This window comes from Meleagris gallopavo, chromosome 3 (genome assembly GCF_000146605.3).
Source record: "Meleagris gallopavo isolate NT-WF06-2002-E0010 breed Aviagen turkey brand Nicholas breeding stock chromosome 3, Turkey_5.1, whole genome shotgun sequence".
Taxonomy (NCBI): domain Eukaryota; kingdom Metazoa; phylum Chordata; class Aves; order Galliformes; family Phasianidae; genus Meleagris; species Meleagris gallopavo.
The window spans coordinates 26,600,394-26,606,393 of record NC_015013.2 but is presented as its reverse complement, the minus strand read 5'-3'; the positions used below and the strand labels follow the sequence as shown (position 1 = coordinate 26,606,393).

Below are 6,000 nucleotides of genomic sequence, written 5' to 3'. Positions count from 1 at the left end.
TTTGAGGAACAGAGGCTTATTTTATCTCCTTCTACCCAGGATCTACTGTAACATAGACTGTTACTTGTGTTCAGTGAGATTATTCAGAATTATTATTCAGAATTATATATTCAACATTAGAGGTGAAAAATCTTGGCCTATATAATAATATTAGAAAGAAAACATATCTAGAATTTACCTCTGTGAGAAGTTTCTGATGACAAGGCAGACTTGTATATTTTCTTCCACAAGTAGATGGTCCATAGGTTGAATGCATCAAGACTACCATCTGAATGCAATAAGATTTGAAAGGTCATGAATGACAAATGCCTATGAAGAGAGAACTGTATGGATTTAAAATAGGCAGAGCTTTCACATCACATCTCAGTCACTAATGGAGACACTTTCTTGTGCTATTTGCAGGATGGATGAAAAGCTGATGTTTATGTGACTTATTAGCGTAATGGAATATTGTTGGGACGGTTCCGTCTCTACTACCATACCCCCACCATACACCTCTAATGTTGTGGGCCAACACCACAAAATAGGAGGCATTACTTTCAGAGCAGCCCTCGTACTTCTAGTTCTTAACTGGGTAAGTGCAGTTATAGAACTGATGAAGCACTGAATCTATTAAACGGAGAAAAAAGATATTCAGCATTAGAAGTTAAGAACTATATATATATCTTTCCCATTGTGGCTCTTGCTTGAGGCAAGGTTCCTTGAAAAATTAGACTATTGTAAAATTTATTGACTATGTTAGAAGTTTAAATTTAATTTTGTCTCATCACATTCATACCAAGTAATTCTTCATGTCTAGTTTTAACTGCAACATTGAGGCCAGATGCTTGTCTGATTTATTTGGTTGTCTAAACTCTGGCATAGAGAACAAGTGCTTTGGAGCCACTGTGCCCCACATGTTATATAGTTTTGGCACAGATGAGTTTAAAATACATTATCGGTTGCTCATGAAAGTTTAGAATTTACCCTCTATAGCCACGCATGTATTCAAACTTTATTGGAAATCACATACAAGTTTGGGACAAACGTAACTAAAGCACATGGGTCACTTGAGTATTTCCGGATACAATTTATTTTAGGAGCTTGACACTAATTTATTCTCTAAGGGATACCCTTTCTGACCTGCCAGGCCCTAACGCTCTGCTTTCAAAACTCCCTCAAGATCTATCCTGCACACTTGACCTAGCTTGTGTGGGAAGCCGCAATCTTTTATGCTCAGCTCCCAGATCTCTTCAAGCCAGAAGGGACCTCTCTGGCTGTTTCATCTGTCTTCCCACATAACACAAGCACAGAAGGCTCTACTTATAATTTCTGCCCTAAGCCCATCACTTACGTTTGAATGGTAGCTTCCCTTTTATAGAGGACAGAAAATCCTGAAAGCCAAAGCAGACTGTAAAAGTGGCCATTTGTCAACGATGGCTAAAGCTCTTGGCTCCCTTAAGCCTCAAGGAAATTATCTGATTGCGGATCCCAGCATTGCAGCTGCTCTCTAGGAATACTTTTATTTTCCGTCACTTACTACAAAATTCAGAATTTGCTCTTCCTTCTCCCTTGCTGCATGAGTCCTTGTGTCCACATGGTACTATTTATTATGGACTTACTTTTTGCTTCTCTCATTGACAGGGACCTTTGTTTTGCCTTAAAGTGCAATTCAGAATGAGTGGAAGGAACAATGCCACCAAGGAAAGGGTCTGGAACTGGCAGCAAGATAAATGTAGCTGGTTTGTCTACAGTGTCAGTAGCTGCTGCTGCAAGAAAACAGAGTAGTCTGCTGTGTGTGGAGTGCTCTGGCTATTATCCAGCATAGCACTTACACCCAGGCTTACTTTCAGACATGCTAAGTGTTATCATGGCTTTCAAAAGGATAATGACTGTCCCAGGTCCCCATCTTCTTTTTTTTCCACTCATGAGGTTATTTATATGATTATAACATTTAGCATTTGAGCCAGTACCAGACCAAAGGTACATATTTTTGCTATGTAACACAAGCAAAGCAAAATGGACAAGCCTGGTACCATGACTCACAGGTACCTCACGGTATGGTTTTATCTCACAGCATTTCTGCACTGTAACCCATACCTGTGATTTCACACACCGTCATTATGGGCTTGAAAAGTATCAGATACAGTATTATGTAAAACTTTCCCCTTTCTTTCAGTTTTAATTTCTAATTCATATCATGTACAAGCTTTCCTTCTAGAAAGGATAATTGCTATCCATAAACTCAATTATATCACCTATTATGTCCCTGCTAAGGTCATCTTAATTCATAAACCTGTATAAAATTACACTAGGAATTGAGACACATCTCTACCAAGTTCCTTAACATTATATAACAAAACTATACCTCCAATGGGCTTCTTATTAGAAGGCACTACAAATCTGAAAATAGCGTGCATAGAAGCAAAGAGCTATGAGAGCGGTCATCAGGTAAAACAGTGAAGTGTACTTGTAATACACTCAAAAATAGATGTGATGTCAGGCATCATTAATTAATGATGGAATTTCAAAATATTTCTAGTTTTTTTCGATGAAATGTGTTATCTCTTTAAACTGTCATTATTAAGTGTTAAAATCTTTAAGCAACAGCAATAACGCCATCTACAAATTAAGCAATTTCATCACTAATTAAAGGCAATGTAAGTAAAGCTATAAGAGCCTGTTTTTTTCTGTGCCTCAGAAAAGATTATTTGACAAAGCATAGAACTGTAAAAAAACAGTGTTATTGTTTACACTGCTTACTCCAAATACAGAAGTGATATTATCATTCCTTGTTTACTGTTGGCATGTTTATACAATTCATTGTGATCTTCTGGAAAATCTCTCTCTCAAAAAAAACCCCAAACTGAGGAGCATAAACAAATACACATCAGAGTCAAGGAAATTACCAGAACATTTTGTAGTGTATTTCAAGGGCTTGGGGGTTATTCTTCTGCAGGAAAGATCATCCACTCTTTTTCAGATATTTAATGAACACATTCACATTAAAACTAGATAAAGATCTTTCTAATACAACAACTGAAGGATGCCCCTGATAATAACTGAACAGCCATTAATGAATCCATTAGCATAGAACAAAAGAAAATAATAGTTTCATTTAGTGGTTTCACACAGTATTCTGTGCATTTTCAGCAGTATTTTAAAATACATAAGAATGAAAAGAAAAAAATCTTGAATTTTAAGCAATATATGAATAAACAACATGACATTAAAAGTTGTTAAAATGCAATCTTATTCAAAGATGCGCCCAGCTATTCTCTCAGCATGTTACTGAATAAATCAATAGCGATGGAAGAAGACTTTCAAAGAGCACACACTTGGCATTTGGAATATTTAAAAAACATACAATTCTGTAGATAAAGTGTTTTGTTTAGGTCATGGCACGGACAGTATCAGAGTTTCTAGTATTGTAAGTTTGAAGCCTTCTTGCAACCAAAATACCGAATCTGCCAATGGTGTTCTCTGATGAATATCAGGTAATCTAAACCAAATAATGATTAATTTTTTTTGTAGATTCCAGGAAAAATTGTCTGAATAGAGAAATGCAGAATCCCATTTCACTTAATTCACATAGCAACGATGCATGAGTAGAGGACCTGAGGGTACTATCGTGCCCACCTTTCTCTTTCTTCTGTCCTTTCCATTACACAGTAAACTGCATTTCATGTACCCTTTATCTTTCTCAAACTCTGTCACATGCACCTACTTCATTTCAGCACCTACTGCCATATCACCAACATTTATTTGAGTGGCATCTCTGAACAATCTATGCAAGATTTAGAAAGAAAATAGAATATAAAGTAGCATGTCAAAAGATGAAAAAATACTGTCAAAGAATACCAGAAAATGTCTATACTTCACATACACAAATTCGTGAGCTATATAAGATCAGCAGACTATTTGCTCATTGGAAGCATGTATATTTCTAGAGTACCTAGTAAATACTGTGGGCTTTTAAGGTGCAGTTTTCCTATCTGTCAACTGTGACCTCCAATAAAGACTGAAGACAAAATATCAAGTTTCTATTTATTTATCATTTAAATCCTAGGGAAAAAATGCAATTGTCATATATGTATTCTAAGTCAGTATGACATTTACAGTAGAGTTTACAAATATATTTGTATATACACACCTGTACACATATAAGTGTACAAACCTGCACTCCATACACACGTACAGTGCAATTTGAATGATATTTTCATATAAGTATATGCAGATGTATGGACAGTATTAACCACATGAGGATGTAAAGTGTGAAAGGGTGTGCTTAGTCACCTGCAGCCAGCACACTGTAATCTTGCCAATAATTCAAAGAGAGTAATGGTGTTAGCTCACTTTTATTAATACCTGCTCTTGACTATGCTGGACTGAAACTATGAAGAAGAAAGCTTACCATGAAAAAGTCTTAGCCTCTTGTAACCTTTTGTTATCTTAAAACATGTTTTAGAAAAGATGATTCTGAAAGGCAGATTTCTATTATCATACTGAGAAACCCAGATCTTTTATCATGTTATAGATACACACTGAGTTTTTTGACTGGAGAAGAAGAACAAACAAATTATTTGAAACATTTTCTTTTCCTTTGTATCTCTGTAAAATACCGGTCTTCACACAGCTACAATTTTGGATGTAAATTGCTAGAATACTTCACATAAATTATTCATAATTGGTAATTTTACTGGTCCTGACAGCAAGTGCCACTGTGTGTCAATCATTAATGACACACCTTAATTACTCTGCAGAATAATATGAGCCAAAACAGTGACAATTTCAGCAACAAAATCACCAACTTTCACCTAAAGACTGTTTGACTAGCTCCTTAGCCTATTCCACCAGTACATCCTCTGAGAGGATGCCAGTTTTGGCTGGATAGGTCATATGGTGGCAACAAACAATTACACCTCAGTCCAACTTTTGGATTTTTATAAGCTCAGTTTTATACAGTTTTGTCCTGAAGGTTAACTGGAGCTTTCATCTAACACATGCAATGAAGCAATTGATAAAAATATGGTATGAATGGACTAATCGATGAGTTGTGTTCAAATTGTTGTATTGGGCAGTATTTGTAGCAGATGCTGGGAGCTTGTCTCCATTCCCCAGTAAACCTAAAGATATGGTTGGAGGATGTTGATTCTCAACAAAAATTTCCTGGAAACAGTGAAAAGGTCAGTCTTCTCTTTTAGCTGCTTTTCTTTTTCCCACAGTCTCTAAGATTTCAGTTCAGATGCATCGTTTTCCTACTCTTTTTGTACTTCCAGAAGTTTGCCTTGCTTAATTCCCATAAGCATTGCTTTTGACTTGATCTCAGCTCTTGCTATCGTTAGTAAAGACAGATGTGTTTCAGCTAATAAAAGAACTGCTCATTTGCAGACACATGTTAGTAGAGATCCAAATCCAAAACTATTTGTTTTTTTTGGCCAGCAAAAGTTGTTGTTTTTTTTTTAATTATTTCTCAACGCGCATTGTACGTCAGGTCCAAAGGTTCTAGCCTCTTCAAGATGCTTTCTTTCGGTTAAGTAAAACCCTGAAGCCAGTAGCAAAACTCACATTTGTTTTGATGGGACTGAGATTTAGCTGGCAATGTATCCAGAAAGTATCATAAGTAAACATACTCTTCTAAGGTTTTCCATGAACTCATCAGCACAGGAAGGTTAAGCAGCTCAGATAAATCAACAGCTGCTTAGGCTGGATAAAATCTCTATTAATGTTAAATATCTGCAGGGAAAAAAACATAATAGGTTAAGTTCATGCACTTGTCTCTAGACTGAATTAGCTACAATATTATGATGAGATGATATGTAGTGATTGAATTTCCACTCCTATCAGGTGCAAGAATAACAGAAATTGATGAACTAGTGTGGTATTAATCAGGGTTAATAAAACTCCACTGTAGAGACACAAATGATAAAGAAATTCAGGTGGAACATGTTTTCTCCTTATTAATATGTACATTAATCTCTGCATTTTTGGGGGTTTAGAAAAAAAAATGGCATGTGGATA

At 36.0% G+C, this 6,000-nt stretch overlaps 1 long non-coding RNA gene across 1 annotated transcript in view; it reads right to left on the bottom strand.

Moving 5' to 3' along the window:
- Positions 1–2,723: 2,723 nt before the first annotated feature.
- The window catches only part of LOC116216445, a 44,828-nt gene continuing 41,551 nt past the window's right edge, over positions 2,724–6,000 (bottom strand). The window contains exon 12 of the long non-coding RNA XR_004159187.1: positions 2,724–5,715. This is a non-coding gene — a long non-coding RNA (uncharacterized LOC116216445). The remainder of the gene's footprint in view (positions 5,716–6,000) is intronic.